The sequence below is a fragment of the Danio rerio genome, chromosome 4 (genome assembly GCF_049306965.1).
Source record: "Danio rerio strain Tuebingen ecotype United States chromosome 4, GRCz12tu, whole genome shotgun sequence".
NCBI classification, from domain to species: domain Eukaryota; kingdom Metazoa; phylum Chordata; class Actinopteri; order Cypriniformes; family Danionidae; genus Danio; species Danio rerio.
Window position 1 is genome coordinate 72890001 of NC_133179.1, and position 17499 is coordinate 72907499.

At 39.9% G+C, this 17499-nt stretch overlaps 2 protein-coding genes across 15 annotated transcripts in view; one reads left to right on the forward strand and one right to left on the reverse strand.

The window, feature by feature from the left end:
* Positions 1-17499, reverse strand: part of tmem19 (transmembrane protein 19) — a 1055620-nt gene that overhangs the window by 605697 nt on the left and 432424 nt on the right. The gene's annotated exons all lie outside the window — the stretch shown is intronic.
* slc2a13a (solute carrier family 2 member 13a) overlaps positions 1-17499 on the forward strand; it is a 171827-nt gene that overhangs the window by 71235 nt on the left and 83093 nt on the right. For 4 of the 13 annotated variants that reach the window (XR_012402527.1, XR_012402528.1, XR_012402526.1 and 1 more), the window contains exon 1: positions 8808-8868. The exons of the other annotated variants lie outside the window; for them this stretch is intronic. The gene's annotated coding sequence lies outside the window, so the exon portion shown is untranslated. Of the gene's footprint in view, positions 1-8807; positions 8869-17499 lie in introns of those variants that run through there. 13 annotated transcript variants of the gene reach the window in all.

The window sequence follows — 17499 nt, forward strand, 5'->3', positions numbered from 1 at the left end:
TTCGTGGTGACCCAATCGCGTGGCGGCGCGGTGTCCGGGCAGGCGAAAGGGGGCAGAGAGCAAAAGCATGCGCAAGCTAGCTGATGCAAAAAGCAAAGTTTCTTTGTTGTAAGGCGTTTTTAAGTGACCTGGTCTGGTTCGTCCCCATGGCACTGTCTGCCAATGAGCAGTTGCCATGAAGGGCGGGGCCACGCCTCGTACTGACGTAGGAAAGGTCATTAATTAACAGACTGCATGTAGATTTCACGTGGTAGAACTCTTGCAAGATTGAAACTATCTTACATCAAACGTTACAAGATGAATACTGTTTGTACTACTAGTTTTTCATTTACAACAACGTATTGCAAATGTCACTAGCTTTCGTTCAACACCAGACATCATACATTTCAGACACATACAGAACATTTTACTCTGTTATAATGGTTAAAACAACACATTGATTAACCTGGTTGATTGGAATATACAGCATATGAGGAACATTATGGCATATTATTCACAGATACATCTGCCTTAGTTCAAACATTTTAAGAGATTGTCTTTTATTCATATGCATTAATGTTTCTAGAGCTCTCTTCGTCTCTACGAAATTGTGCATCTAGCAGGATGTGCCCAAGGCGAGCACATGACCAGAAGTCATTTAAAAGTCTCGTGAAATGGTTTCCGCTGAAGATCCTGTAAGGGCCATTGTTTTTAATTTAATTGATTTAATTAATCATTGGCTAGTTAGCCGAAGGGTACTAGAACATCTGCATAGAAGTACTGGTCAGAGGAGCCCGAAATAAATTGGCGCTCTGTTATCCTGATGGTATAAGCCCTCAAGCTAGTTCAATGCATGAGACCATTGGAGATGCCCAAGATTTCAGATTCAACTTGTGTTGACCACTGCAATATGCCGATGAGTTCCTTCATCGCTTTAAACTGCCTTTTTAAGTAAAGTCGACTAATCGCTTTTAACTTCCTTATAAAGTCGACTAATCGCTTTAAACTGCCTTTTTAAGTAAAGTCGACTAATCGCTTTTAACTCCCTTTTTAGGTAAAGTCGACTAATCGCTTTTAACTCCCTTTTAACTAAATTCAACTAATCACAATAAAGTAAAGTCAACTAATCACTATAAAAGCAACAGTTTTACTCACTTTTTAAGTAAAGTCAACTAATCGCTTTAAAAGCAACAGTTTTACTCACTTTTTAAGTAAAGTCAACTAATCACTTTAAAAGCAACAGTTTTACTCACTTTTTAAGTAAAGTCAACTAATCGCTTTAAAAGCAACAGTTTTACTCACTTTTATTGGTCAACTAATCGCTTTTAACTCACTTTTAAAAGTCAATTTACCGCTATAAAAGCAACAATTTTACTCACTTTCATTAGTCAGCTAATCACTTTTAACTCGCTTTTTAAGTAAAGTCAACTAATCGCTTTTAACTCACTTTTTACATAAAGTCAACTAATCGCTTTAAAAGCAACAGATTTACACACTTTTATTGGTCAACTAATCGCTTTTAACTCCCTTTTTAAGTAAAGTCAACTAATCGCTCTAAAAGCAACAGTCTTACTCACTTTTATTAGTCAAATAATCACTTTTAACTACCCTTAAAGTCAACTAATCGCTTTTAACTCACTTTTGATGTAAACTAATCACTTTTAACTCCTGTTTTAGTATATGATAGTATATTCTCAAAGTAAAGTCAACTTATTGCTTTCAACTAACTGCTTTTTAGGTTAAATAATAACTTAAGCAGCAGTTTTACACACTAAAGTAAAGAAAACTGATTTATTTTTAAAGAAATGGGTTTACTCTGCAAGTAAATAATTAAAAAAAACAATGGGTTTACTCCCTGTTTTGAAGTAAAAGTTGACTAATTGCTTTAAAAGTAATGGGTTTTCTTATTTATATTGTAAAATAAAGTCCTGTAATATTGTTAAATAGTATTTAAGAATTGATGTTGACTAAATAGAATAAATTTGGGATTTAATTTACCAAACCAAAAAAAAAATTACTTTTTAATTAAATTCTTTATCTAAGCAATATAAATATATTATATACTGACATTAATGTCAGCCTCATGGAATAGGATTATTTGTATGACCGGAGGATCACAATTCAGATTTATTTTTGATATCCTCTCTCAGACACTGCAGTTTTTTCTTTAACAACACGGCAACATCGACATCTACTTGAATCAAACAAGTCTCCCATGTGCTTGATGTGAGAAGTGCTATTTCTGAAGTGACTTGCAGCCTAACGTAGAGCGTTTCAAATCAGCCACTCGAGAGACTCCATTTCAGTTCAGTAAGCAGAAAGCAAGGCAGAACACTATAGAGAACACCGATGTAAAAGAGTTATTTTAAGAAACGTGTGCTACTTTCCTTTTAGGAAGGTGTTTTTCAATTAAATTTCTGTACGATCTTAAAGGACAAATGTAGGTGGTTATTAATTGTTTCAAAACAAATGAATGAGACAAATATTTGCAACACAGAAATACAAGCTTTTGGGAAATTACAAAAAAGCTCATTAAACATGTTCATTTTCACACTATAATGATATTTACATGGATATTATCACAGAAACAGGACTATGTTGCGCAGTTCTTGCACAGATTATTCTTATTTTATATATATATATATATATATATATATATATATATATATATATATATATATATATATATATATATATATACACACACACACAGGGCTCGAAATTAACTTTTTTACTTGGTAGCACCAGTGCTCCCAACTTCAAATATTTCGGAGCACCAAAAAAAAATTAGGAGCACCAGAAAAAAATTTAGGAGCACCAGAAAAAAATTAGGAGCACCAGAAAAAAATTAAGAGCACCAGAAAAAAATTAGGAGCACCAGAGAAAAATTAGGGGCACCAGAAAAAAATTAAGAGCACCAGAAAAAAAATTAAGAGCACCAGAAAAAATTAATTAAAATTAAAATTAATTAAAAATAAATTAAGAAAAAAATTTAGGAGCACCAGAAAAAAATTTAGGAGCACCAGAAAAAATTTAGGAGCACCAGAAAAAATTCAGGAGCACCAGAAAAAATTCAGGAGCACCAGAAAAAAATTTAGGAGCACCAGAAAAAATTTTGGAGCACCAGAAAAAAAATTAGGAGCACCAGAAAAGATTTTGGAGCACCAGAAAAAAATTAGGAGCACCAGAAAAAAATTAGGAGCACAAGAAAAAAATTAATTAAAATTAAAATTAATTAAAAATAAATTAAGAAAAAAATTTAGGAGCACCAGAAAAAAAATTAGGAGCACCAGAAAAAATTTTGGAGCACCAGAAAAAAATTAGGAGCACCAGAAAAAATTTAGGAGCACCAGAAAAAATTTAGGAGCACCAGAAAAAAATTTAGGAGCACCAGAAAAAATTTTGGAGCACCAGAAAAAAATTAGGAGCACCAGAAAAAAATTAGGAGCACCAGAAAAAAATTTTGGAGCACCAGAAAAAATTTAGGAGCACAAGAAAAAAATTAAGAGCACCAGAAAAAATTTAGGAGCACCAGAAAAAAAATTAGGAGCACCAGAAAAAAATTTAGGAGCACCAGAAAAGATTTTGGAGCACCAGAAAAAAAAATTAGGAGCACCAGAAAAGATTTTGGAGCACCAAAAAAAATTTAGGAGCACCAGAAAAAAATTAAGAGCACCAGAAAATTTTTTGGAGCACCCACCAATGATTGAGCACTGCTGCAAATTATATTTTAAGGAATTTATTGTATTTTTAAACAACATCAATTAGGACTAACAAAAACCAGAAACAACTATCTAACTAATGCTGAGACGACATTGATATTTGTGTGCAATAGTTGCAAAATGAATGTCAAATATTAATAAAGATGAAAATGACAACAATAATAACAACGAATTACATTTCTCATTATGATGCGGCCTTGAATGTGTGAGTTGTGTGCTATAAAAAGTCTGTCACTTTATGAAAAATAATTGTTTAGTTTGCATCAAACAAAAATGAAGCATTGCAGTAAGAAATTGATTTTGTACTGCTGTTTTATATGCATGTCAGTTTAATAAATAATATTTCTGCTACAAAACAAACAAAAGATTAGAATAAATAATTCAATTCAAGGCTGAAAGCTGCAAAGCAGTCATCAGTAACTAAATAAAATAACAATATACACCTCAAGAAAGAATAGACAAAAGAAAGTAAGTAAAGTCTCACTTCCATCACTCTTTAAAAGTTTTGGTTTCAGTTTGTGTCAATTTAATATTCAGTCTGAGCTGATTTTCATTTTTCTGTGTTAGTGAAAAAGCAGCCGACCCAATTTATGAGCAGGCAGAGCAGGATTCTTGCGATGAACACCGGCACAATACCAGTCTTTGTTATGAGCCGCAGCTTCAGTGTAAACTCAGTAAAGGCGAGCTTCTTTGGCGATGATGTGTTCAGTATTAGATTTGACTTTTAGCGGACATTTTGCGCTGAACATGCAGTGAATGCAACGTATCGAGATTCGGGCGCTTTCTCCGAAAGAAGCACCAGAAAAATTTTAGGAGCACCAGAAAAAAATAGGACCACCAGAAAAGATTAGGAGCACCAGAAAAAAATTGTGGAGCACCAGAAAAAATTAGGAGCACCAGAAAAAAATTGTGGAGCACCAGAAAAAATTAGGAGCACCAGAAAAAAATTTAGGAGCACCAGAAAAAATTTAGGAGCACCAGAAAAAATTTAGGAGCACTAGAAAAAAATAAGGATCACCAGAAAAAATTTAGGAGCACTAGAAAAAACTTAGGAGCACCAGAAAAAATTTAGGAGCACTAGAAAAAAATAAGGATCACCAGAAAAAATTTAGGAGCACCAGAAAAAATTTAGGAGCACCAGAAAAAAAATTAGGAGCACCAGAAAAAAATTTAGGAGCACCAGAAAAAATTTAGGAGCACCAGAAAAAATTTAGGAGCACTAGAAAAAAATAAGGATCACCAGAAAAAAATTAGGAGCACCAGAAAAAATTTAGGAGCACCAGAAAAAAATTTTGGAGCACCAGAAAAAATTTGGGCGCCTTCTCCGAAAAAAAAAAGGAGAACTCTATTAATCTCAGCTGGCGGATCATTATTCACCACATGTCATGATCGCTCTCATCTGCGCCTCAACTTTAGGTGGGGTTTGCAAACCTGCGTGCTTTGAGTTTTCACTCTTCAGCCGTTTGCATTTCCTGTGGACATAAAAGCTCCTTCCCTGTCATCTGACAGCGGAAAGTCTTGAGTCTTGAGTGATTAACAGCTAATATGAACAAATATAGCAGCAGGGAAGAGCGATTCAGCACGTTTTTAGAAAAAAATCAAAACAGGTCACACTAATGCGCCCAAACATATTATGAGGTCCCATTGATTAATTTTCGGGCACATATGCGACCAAAATGGTCACAATATATATATATATATATATATATATATATATATATATATATATATATATATATATATATATATATATATATACAGGGCTTGAAATTGACCTTTTTGCTTGGTAGCACTGGTGCTCCTAACTTTAAAAATGTAGGCGCATCAGCCAAAATTTAGTCGCACCCACCAATTATGAGCAGCGTTACTACAAGTGTTATACAAACAGATTTATAGCATTTGAAATCAACACTAATCAAACTAACAAGAAAAAAATATATATATATATATTTGCGATGGTGTACGTGGTGTTAAATTTGACATGTAGCTGCCACTTGCACATCGGACAGCATCTGACGATTATATGAAGGATTAAACAGAAGCTCTCGTGTTAGATGTGGCAGTTACCTGAAAACTCCATCCCACAGACTTTTCATAGCGGACTTAAGGCCAACGGAAGTCTTTTATCCACTCTTGGAAAAGTGTAGATGGTGGATTAACATCAACAACGCCTCTCGCGAGTGCAGTTTGCGCCCGCGCTGTTATCTTGTGAACCCACCAGAGGCCGCTGTCCGACTGACCGGATGATTGACTGCGCGACCGGCCAATCGGCCGACCCGCCGTCCTCCTTCCCTGAACCCAACCAATTTTACCGATCGACCCGCCCGCCCGCTCGCTTCCCTAAACCCGACCAACAGTTAACAAAAGCCGTCCAAAAAATAACCCTGATTTTTATTTATTTTTTCTACCGCGTTTTCGGATTTCACCGCGTTCTCCCCCTGTTCTGAAACTCGTTCACTTAATTTTTTGGGATTCTGTTACCTGATTGCTGGAACTGCTCTTCCCCGGACTCGAAACCTATCGCCGTGGTCGACTCCTCTCTGCATCTCGAGCCTGCCGACGTACACGCTGAGCTGAGTGGACAAACGGGTTGCAGCGGGGAAGCCCTCCACAAGGAGGTAAGGCAAGCGCGAAAGGGAACAGCGTCACACCGCCCTGCAGCGTTCACTTGAAAAAAACGCAGCCTACGTACCCCCCGGGACGTATTCCGCTGTCTCCAGAAACGTCCGCGGGACTACGTTTTCAGAATGAGCTTGGGTTGGAGTTTTTGGAGCTAGGACAGTCATTTTAGCAGTAAAACATCAACTCTGGGCATTGTTTAGGTTTAAACTACAACACATCTGCTACAATATAATAGGACAAAAATGAATACAGAGCCATTTACAGATGGAGACAAAATTAACCCTCATGTCAAATTTAATTTCTTTTTTTACACTTTTCCCAAGTGATATCTTTGTTTTTTCAGTTGCAATAAATATGTTTTGCCTTTGCCATAATGATAGTCTAAAATATTTTACTAGTTATTCTCAGTTTAAAGCACACTTTAATTAGGTTACTCAGGCAAGTCATTGGACAACAGTGGTTTGTTCTGTTGCCAATTCTTTTCTTAATTATAAATGAACTGTAAATTAAACTGCAGTTCATTCATATTCCTTAATTAACTGTATGAAAACAGGGTGTCATCATTGTTTCAATCCATGGTTGGCCACTGTTTTAATCTAAGACAGATGAAACAGAAATCCCAGAAAACATCTCAGCTTGGTTATTAAGATCAGCCAGAAGCTCCTCTAATTGAAAAACCCTTCCTGAATTTGTCCAGTACATCGCACTACATGCCAGATTGTCGCTTCCACAATAATAACCGCTGATCTCGCCTCCAAACTCGCAGCACGTCTGTAATTAAAAAGGTAGATGAAGAAGGGATAAAAGAACAAGAGAGTGCCAAGACCTCTGTTCTCCAGTAGGATTTCTTTTCTCCTCTTATTAATATTAAATGAAAGCCCGAGTGCAGCAGAAAGCTCCATCATACTCCAGGCCTCTTTTGACTTTTGCAAATAAAGAGCCTTGCTTCTTCGTAATTAGAAGGAATTATTCTCAGGGGTCGCACCGATTGTACCCACGCATGGCGTTCTGGGGAAGATGTCGATGAATAGGTACTTCCTCGCTGTGATTAGTGTGAATATATCTTCACAGAAGCTGATAATTGATGGACTGTGGTTGAACGAGGATGTGCGTTGGGTTGTTTGCCCTGCTGAAAAATCCAGCTTAAACCAGCCTAGGCTGGTTGGCTCGTTTTAGCTGGTCGACCAGGCTGGTTTTAGAGGGGTTTTGGCCATTTCCAGGCTGGTTTCCAGCCATTTCCAGCCTGGGGTTAGCTGGTCAGGCTGGGAGATGACCAGCTAAAACCAGCTTGACCTGCCTAGCCAAGCTGGGAGTCCAGCCAAAACCAGCTATATCCAGCTTAAACCAGGCTGGTCAAGCTGGTTTTAGCTGGATTTGGCTGGTAATTTTCCAGCCTGACCAGCTAAGACCAGGCTGGAAATGGCTGGAAACCAGCCTGAAAATGGCCAAAACCCCTCTAAAACCAGCCTGGTCAACCAGCTAAAACCAGCCAACCAGCCTAGGCTGGTTTAAGCTGGATTTTTCAGCAGGGTGAATACTGGGTAGATAAATTTATTCAGAGTTTAACAAACATTTCTGTGAGAATCCAAGTCCATGCTGGTTCCAGTAGGTCTTCTGCAGTATTTGTTGATTTGGATACAGTTCAACAGATGATTCATCTGAAAAATCCCCCTTCTGACACTTTTCTGATCAACTTGAAGTTATTATTGCTTTTACAGCTGGGATCACTACCTGATTTTGTCAGGTAGTGTATAGCTATATAAACATGAGGTTTGGAACAAGGTAATTATAGTTAACGAAAACAACGTAAAAACGGAAACTGAAATGTAAAAAATAATTGTCATTAACTGGAATAAAATTAAAAATTAAAATTTTTTTTTTAAACTAGAACTAAAATTATAGCAAAAACCTCCGTTGTTTTCATACTTGTAAATGTATTTAATACATAATCTTACTTGTAAGCCTTTTAGAAGTAAATATTCGCGCTGCAGGTGTTTGACCGTACAGCACCTCAGTCCTGCTGCCATTAGCCAGATCGAGCCGGTTCTCCTCCAGTCAGTCCTCGCTGTTGCTCCCGCGACAAAAACAACGTGTGGACATGACAGCAGCACGGTAACAGCATTAAATACAGACACTTTAAACTATTACTTTAACACATTTGTGCCCAATAATGGGTTTTATTTCTGTATCGCGATCGCGAACGAATCTTTTTAAGCGGATCTTCTAAGTGAACCGGTTGAACTAGTTCACCAAATCGAACTGAATCATTTGAAACGATTCGCGTCTCCAGTAAGCACTCATCCACAGACTACGTTCTTTTTAACAAGCATAATACCTACCTCTGACTCAAAATAACCCAATATATACCCTCATTCAGTTATTAGAACAGCAAAGTTACGTTGAGATCAAATTAAGAAGCGGTGAACTGATAATACTGCGCATGCGTGATTCAGTGAACCAAACACAGCCTGCTGTAAATGAACTGAACTTGAGCTGCAGCACGGGTAAACCAAGGGCTTAAATAGGAGGATTTGGAGGCAAAAACGTAAGTTTATTTCATTAAAGACAATCTTAATGGAATTTAAATAAGTGAATCATATTCAGTTGAGCTGCAAAACTTTATTGTAAGACATTTTTCAGATTATGGCGATGTTTTAACTGACTGAAATGACTGTTGCTGACTACATAATGTTGGTATGTTGAGTCCAAACATCCGCGTCAAATATCTGAACCTCCTATCACTACTCTGAATCTTACCTCAGAAGCAGTCTTGCACACATATTGTACCAAGGCTGCTATCTTGTGGGCTGCTGTATATGAATTTGAGGAAGGGAAGATGGCAGTGTTGGATGATAGTGTTCATGTGTCCTCTAAATACAGGTTTCAAAACATGTATGACTGAGTTTTTCTTAATCAAATCAGAACTAAAACTAATACTGAAACTAATAAGCAATTTCAAAACATAGAAACTAATAAAACCTAATAAATCTGCCTCTATTAACTAATTAAAACTGACTTGAAATCAAAAATAATAAAACAAAATATAAACTAAAACTAATGAAAAATCCAAAACTATTATAACCTTGCTTTGGAAGTGGTTACTGGTCATTTATATCCTCATTTTTGTCTCCTTCTTCTTGAAGCTTGGCTGGCCATAGGGTGCCATCACCAAACAATGTACTTTTGTTCACTGCGTCGTGGATGGCGGTGAGCTTTGAGCTGGTGAAATGTCACTGCGCATCTGGGAACATATAGCGCTCTTCTTTTAAAAGGCCAAAGAAGCGAAGACCCATATATGACAAAACCTGCGATAAACCTGCCAGAATACAGACCATTAATGTCTGCGCAGTGCCAAGTGTTGACTTTTAGTCAATGTTGCTGTAATATACTGTCGGGGGAATGAATTTCCCCTGGAATGAAGGCAAAAGCACTGAGCATTTTAAACGTCCAGGAGTATAGATGAAATTTGATTTCAGTTTGCTTTCATTAATGTATTTCCAATCAAATTAATTATATGGATATATGATTATTTCTCTTACCCCATTGGCAGATTATTTAACTTGTTATAAGGAAAAACTCACTTAGTTTTAAATGATTATTTCCGAAAACCAGATAATGTTTTATACTTGTCTGGAAATCGTCTGGAAATGTTTTATATGCTTGGACTAGAAAGAAGACAGTAAAAGTATTTCTTGCAATGTTATTAATTAATTTTATAAAATAATTAGGCTGGAAATGCGCTTCCATCAAAACAATATTCAGTTGACAACTACATTTTTAATGGTACTTGTAATGGGGCGACACGGTGGCGCAGTAGGTAATGTTGTCGCCTCACAACAAGAAGGCCGCTGGTTCAAGTCTCGGCTGGGTCAATTGGTGTTTCTGTTCTGAGTTTGCATGTTCTCCCTGCGTTCGCTTGGGTTGGCGTTCCGGTTTAGAGGTCTGCATTAATTGCATAAATAAGGTCTGTATAAATTTCCGAATAAATCGCGGGAGCGGTCGATAACGAGTTTAATTTGGGACGGGAGCGGGCTGTCTAGCAATATCGCTACCGACTCCTGAGCAAGCACGCGTATGTATGTGTGTAAATGAAATAGCGCAATGCTGTGTTTAGCTTGTTTGTTGCTGTCTGTGTTTGTATGTGTGCGCACGCGCGAATGAGAGTTGTGTGTGTGTGTGTGTGTGTGTGTGTGTGTGTGTGTGTGTGCGCGCACGCGAATGAGAGAGAGCTTTGCCTGTGTGTGTGCTTGGTGCTTATGTGTGTGTGTGTGTGTGTGTTAGTGTGCGCGAATGAGAGAGAGACCTTTGCCTGTGTGTGCTTGGTGCTTACGTGTGTGTTAGTGCGCGCGCGAATGAGAGATTGAGAGCTTTGTCTGTGTGCGCGTGTGTTTATACAGACTGTCTGGATAGTATAGCTGGGTGATTTTCGGTTTTGTTTTCCCCCCTGCTCTTTAGCGGGATCGGGCGCGGCGGGTAGAAAACGGGGCGGGTCGGGCAGCGGAACAACAAAAGCTCAATGTAAGCGGGAGCGGTCGGTTTCAGGCTAAAACCTGGGGGGTGCGGGCAGGAGCGGGATTCAAAATTTAGTCCCGCGCAGATCTCTATTCCGTTTGCTTTGGTTTCCCCCACAGTCCAAAAACATGAGGTACAGGCAGGGCCGGCGCGTCCAAAGAGGCAACCTAAGCGACCTCCTAGGGCGACAGAATAGAGAGGGCGGTGTCCACGACACCTCCCTCAACACCAGCGTCCTCAGTTATGTCCGCGACACCTCTCTCACCTTTGGTGCCTTAGTTATATCCGCATCTAGGGCGGCAGAATAGAGAGGACGGCGTCCGCGACACCTCGTTCAACACCCGCTTCCTCAGTTATGTCCGCAACACCTCCCTCACCCCCTGGCGCCTTAGTTATATCCGCATCTAGGGCAGCAGAATAGAGAGGGCGGCGTTTGCGACACCTCCCTCAACACCCGCGTCCTCAGTTGCGTTCGCGTTCCGGGTGCTCTGGTTTCCCCCACAGTCCAAAAACATGAGGTACAGGCAGGGTCGGCGCGTCCATAGAGGCAACCTAGGTGACCGCCTAGGGCAGCAGAATAGAGAGGGCGGTGTCCACGACACCTCCTTCAACACCAGCGTCCTCAGTTATGTCCGCGACACCTCTCTCACCCCTGGTGCCTCAGTTATATCTGCATCTAGGGCGGCAGAATAGAGAGGACGGCGTCCGCGACACCTCGATCAACACCCGCTTCCTCAGTTAGGTCCGCGACACTTCCCTCACCCCCTGGCGCCTTAGTTATATCCGCATCTAGGGCGGCAGAATAGAGAGGGCGGCGTCTGCGACACCTCTCTCAACACTCACGTCCTCAGTTATGCCCCCCTCCCCTCCCCCCCTCAATCTTTTATTTGATAACTCTGTTTTCACTTTCGGGTTGAGGGCGGCGTGATGGTCCTTTGCCTACAGCGGAAGACAGTTCAGCTTGCTCTGGCCCTGAGTACAGGTGAATTGGGTAGGCTAAATTGTCTGTAGTGTAGGAGTGTAAATGAGTGTGTATGGATGTTTCCCAGAGATGGGTTGCAGCTGGCATTCGCTGCGTAAAACATATGCTGGATAAGTTGGGGGTTCATTCCACTGTGGCGACCCCTGATTAATAAAGGGACTAAGCTGAAAAGAAAATAAATGATTGAATGAGTGGGGTGTTCCAGGCATGTCAAACCATGAGGAGGCCTATGCTGGCCTGGGAACACACAGAGAGGAGCTGGAGGAAGTGTCTGGGGAGAGGGAAGTCTTGGACCCCCATGACCTGGTCATAATATTTGAATATTATGATTTTTAAATCCATACTTTTGATTTAATACAATAGACTCAAAAACAAAAGGTTGGGTGGTTTTTGAGTCAAATATGCACGAACAGAACATTGGGTTAATTAATTTTTTTTCATTGAAATTTAAAGGTTCAGGACTCCCTGGAGGACTTTTTTTATATTAACAGATTTGTGTGTGTTGAGCATCAGTTAAGACAATGTTAGCACCTGTCAGCTTTAATTGTGGGGAAAACTGGATAATGTTGAGCTTTTGTCAGCTAATTTCAGCTTCCGGGTTTAAAATGATTTTTGAGACGGATCAAAATCGGCAACGTAGCGCAGAACTGCAAGTGCAATGATGACGCGTCGGTTTCTCATTATTATTCATAGCGGAGTTTTCTTATCCTATGAGAAGAGCCGACTGCTTAATTATTCATGAGACCTGCCAGACCTGCCAGAGTCAAGCCCGAACTGAGAGACACGGACCCACGGCACACAGTGTTTAGCCGTTCATGAAGGCTCATATACGTTTGTTTCCATGATCCACGGGGTTTGTTGCATGTTTTCCCCCGCGATCTTGTCAGGGCCGACCATACAGCAAAGCTGTGTGTGCTGCTAGCATTTTTGTCTGGAGAGCAGCACGAGAATTAGAGAATGGAGGACGCTGTCTTTTATCAGGAGTTCGTTCACATTCAGACACATCACTGTGCTGCTGTGTTTGCCTAAATCCTCCAGATTACCAGAAGGGCTAATGGTTAAGATAGACAGGTCAGGTGACCTGCTGTACTGAGTCTGCTGGATACGGGGATCGAGGGAGAATCCTCATTTATAGGGTTTACATGAACACACTTATCTTTATAATGATATAAATTGTGGTTATGTGTATATGAAATTACGAATAACAAATGTAGCAGGGCATTAAATCACTGTTCATTTCTTTGCATTTTAACTTTGTAAACTATAAACTCATGCGTCTCCTCACGGTTTGTCTCATTTTGTGAGCTAATTGACAACAACAGTTGTTCGCTCACGTTCTCCCCTGCTGGCTTCGCCCACTCCTGCCCGATGCTCGCGGAGCTCCACGCCCATTAATCATGCATCTTTTGAAAAAATTCTGAAGTAGACTTTAACCGAAAGTGGGGGGTGTCATGGCCCTTTAAATCATTTTTAACCCAACAGTTGGGTTTGTCCATATTTGACCCAATGTTGCGCAACAACAACCCAGCTTTTTTGAGTGTACATCATGATTTCTTTAGTAGGGTTGGGTATCGTTTTTTTTTGTTTTTGTTCGAAACCGGTGCTAAATCGATACTTTTAAAATGATACCGGTGCCAAAACGGTTTTTAGCACAAAATTTATTGAAAAAAAAAAAAAAATTATAATATATATATATATATATATATATATATATATATATATATATATATATATATATATATATATATATATATCCTTATAATTAAACAATATAATATATATATATTTATAATAAGTTTATAGTAAACATCAACTCATATTTTATATATTTGAATTGCATTAATATATTTATTCTGATCATTTGTTTGTTAGCATGAATGCTAGATTTGCATTATGCTATCAACATTACATTAGCTAACTAAACTGTGGAGAGGCTGTCATCAAAATCAGGCAGCACCTTTTTTCTTGGTTTGGGGCTTGCAACATTTACATGGATTGTAAAATACAGTTATACTGTAGAATGCGTAGTTTAAGCAAATTAGATGAACGCGATCATGCGTGTTGATGAAGGGAGACGCTCGCCGCGTGCGTCGTACTGCGCGTTTGTATAAGCTACAATAACAAACGCCTGACATCTGTTTCCCTCAGAGCTGTTTAGAATGAAACATTTAGAGATAGTGTGACACGACGTTTACTTATGTGTGCCTTCGATGCAACCTTTGTGCTTCTTAAGGGCGTCACACTGCGATTGCGCCGCGGCACGGCGCGCACATGACAGTTGATAGTATCATACACCAGGGGCCTCATGTACGAAGACTTGCGTGGAAATCATACTAAAACATTGCGTACGCACAAAGCTGTAAATGTGTGTACGCAGACAAAAATTCAGATGTATGAAACACTGCGTACACCGAATCTCACGCATATTCTTTTATACATCCGAATGAACGTGAAACTGAGCGCCACATGCACGAGCCCAAAACCCCTCCCTGCCTCCTCCCCCGTATGAATATGTAAATGACTCTACTTTGGCAAAACCCAACGAAAAAGCAACGGCAAAAGCAAGCAAGAAGAGAAACTTTGAACAGAATGTGAATTAAAGGTGCTGCTTTCGGAGGTAGACCGGAGAAAAGCGGTGTTATTTGCAAGTTTGTCCTCCGGAATTAACAACAAAAGAAAAAAATAGAGTGGGAGAGTTTTGTTGATGCGGTTAACACAGTTGGGTCTGAACGTCGCACTGTGGAGTTAAAAGAGAAATAGTGTGGTTTAATGGTGTAAAATGTTGCAGCTCTTTTAACAGTCTCAGTGGCGCTACTTGTAAAACGCATGTTGACATGTTTTGACACGTTCGAGCATGAACTCGGTTAGAATCCAGCGTCTGATGAACTCTTTCTTTTTTTTTCCCGCTACATATCAGATTTTGCCAACTATTTATCACGAGAAAGACAAGTAGGAATCATCAATGAGTCTGTGCATCGTATTTTATTTGCATATTTTTTAAATGGAAATGTTTCTGATTCACGCATGCAAATTCATCTTCAGATAGTGTCTTTATAGCAATGTGCGTGCGGTAGATCGCTCCCATTACAATGGGAAAAACGGCGACCGCTGCAAATTGCGATTTAATGTTTGGTCAACTGTATGGTATGGAAACCTTATATACCTGCTAGATGAGCCCGTCTCATACAGCTGCCATTGCAAGGCTCAGACACTTTGTAGAGAGGAATTTAACACAACTGCCTCTAGGAGTCGCCAATGGAAATAAAACAGACACGCACAAAAAATGTGCGTACAACAGCCATGAAGCTGCCGTGAAGCTGCGCACATTCCCACGTTCAGTTCATCGTTAGTAAATCCAAACGTGAGCGATTCTGAGCGTGAAACCTGGCGTTGATACATGAGGCCCCAGACGCGCACATTCGCATGTTATTTAAAATGAAACGGTTCAGATGGCGCTTTGTGGCGCAGCAGAAATGAGTCGTGGCTGGGCGCCACGGACAGTTACTTACTTGCGAATTCTAAAATGATTGGCGCTGCGTGACGCCGAGCGGCGCTTCTGGTTTGCGACCTGCTTTACGTTCTTGTCGCAGCACTAGTGGCACCGGAATTAGGCACTGAAATTCATAAGCTGATTCGGTCCACTGCATACCGGTTACAAAGGGTTTCGGTACCCAACCCTATTCTTAAGACCTTTTTTAAATTTATTTATTTATTTATTTAATAATTAACTTTTTCTCTCAGTTTCAAAAACTATACTTAAGCACGGCACAGAAACAGAACTCATAGAATAAGAAAAGCTACATTATTGCTGTTTAGGGCATTTACAAATAAAAGGATTAAAACAATTTAAGAAAAAGGAAAATGCAATATTTTACATCTTTGATTAATATTTGGAATACTTTGATTACCTTAAAGGGGCGTGGTTAGCACTGTGGCCTCACAGCAAGAAGGTTGCTGGTTCGAGTCCCAGATTGGTGTTTCTGTGTAGAGTTTGCGTGTTCTCCCCGTGTTGGCGTTGGTTTCCCCCGGGTGCTCTTGTTTCCCTCACAGTCCAAACCCATGTGCTATAGAGGAATTGATGAACTAAATTGTATAAGTGTCGAGTGTTTATGCATGTTTCCCAGTACTGGGTTACAGCAGAAAGGGCATCCGCTGTGTAAAACATATGCTGGATAAGTTGGTGGTTCATTCCGCTGTGGAATAAATAGACTAAGCCAAAGGAAAATGAATGAATACCTAATAACACATGGCTAGAAAAAATACAACAGGAAAAATAATATATGGTTAAGCCCTGAAACATCTCTGCACAGCAAATATACCTGTAATTACAAAATCTGCCTTGTGATAATCAAATCATCTGACATTTGTATTTCCAGATCCGAGCAGAGGTCTTAAAGGATCACAGCTTCAGGCTGACGGCTCTAGTGAGAGAAACCGCATGAAATAAAATGTGAGAAAGACAAAGCCAGACCGTCTCCAGGGCTTGTCTTGGAAACCTAGCAACCAGTCGCCCGGGGCACTTTCGCATAACTAACCAGATGCCAAAGAGTAGCGGAGTGACTGGAACCTCACACAGAAACCATTCGCATACAGTACATGATGGGTCAGAGTGTACGGTTGTGTTCATCAGAGATTTAATGAACACACTGAATCGCTGTCATTCGAGAATAAGATTGTACGGCTGTTTGAATTGAAAGTTGCGATCTTTTGAGGATTAATCGAGCACCTCCTGATCAAATTTAGATCACCCTTTTGAAAACAGGAGTTAAATAAGAAGGGATTGTGCTGGGCTCACACCAAATGCAGAACACCGTGTCACTTGCCCTAGTTTACCCGCGGAATGTTTTTGTTTTTGGATGGACTTGAGCGGTATAGATGCTATTGTGGCAAACGTGACACACATTCTGCGGCGTTCGATGATAATTCGTCTACATTCATGCATTTGCATTTACTTTGCATGCAACTTGCGTACGTGAATATTTAATTCCGCATTTGATGTGAACACAGATTTCATGCTAAAACAAACAAAAACCTAAACGTTCACTCAAATTTTTTTTTAAATCGAGCGATTGCCAAACACAAGACCCTTGATTTTACTTATAAAAAAGATTTTCTATCTTCAAAACATGGTCATAGCCCAAAACAACTCAATGGTGTGTATTACTATTGATCTGCAGGTGGCAGTAGTGAGCTTGTGGGTCTTGGGCCATCACAGACGTGTTCAGTTTGCTTGGTAGTTCACTTCTTAAAGTGTTGTGTTTTGCTATGCAGAGTGCTCGGGTTTGAGTCTGTTAAAGCAAGCTTCCCAATAAGAGTTTCAAGAGTTCACACTTATTGTGTGACAACAGGTTTGGCATGCTGTCCCGGGAGGCAACCCTGAGCTCGGAGATAGCTGAGCCCAGGGCTCCCGCATGTGAGGGGAGTACGAGATCAGGTGGTTCTCGAGCTCCCCCTGGCAAAGAAGAACGGAGGAGAAGAGGTAGATGGGGGGTTTCTTCGTAAAAACGAAGATAAGGAAATAGTTCTAGCTTGGCTACTTATAGTGAGTTTGGCTCAATCTGATTGGCTAGCTAATGCATGCAGATGAGTGGCCAGCTGCTGTCAATCACATCACGTGGTACTCTCGAAATTAGTTTGTGAAAACCATGTCAAATCAAGGGTAACATATGCTGTCGCAGTGCT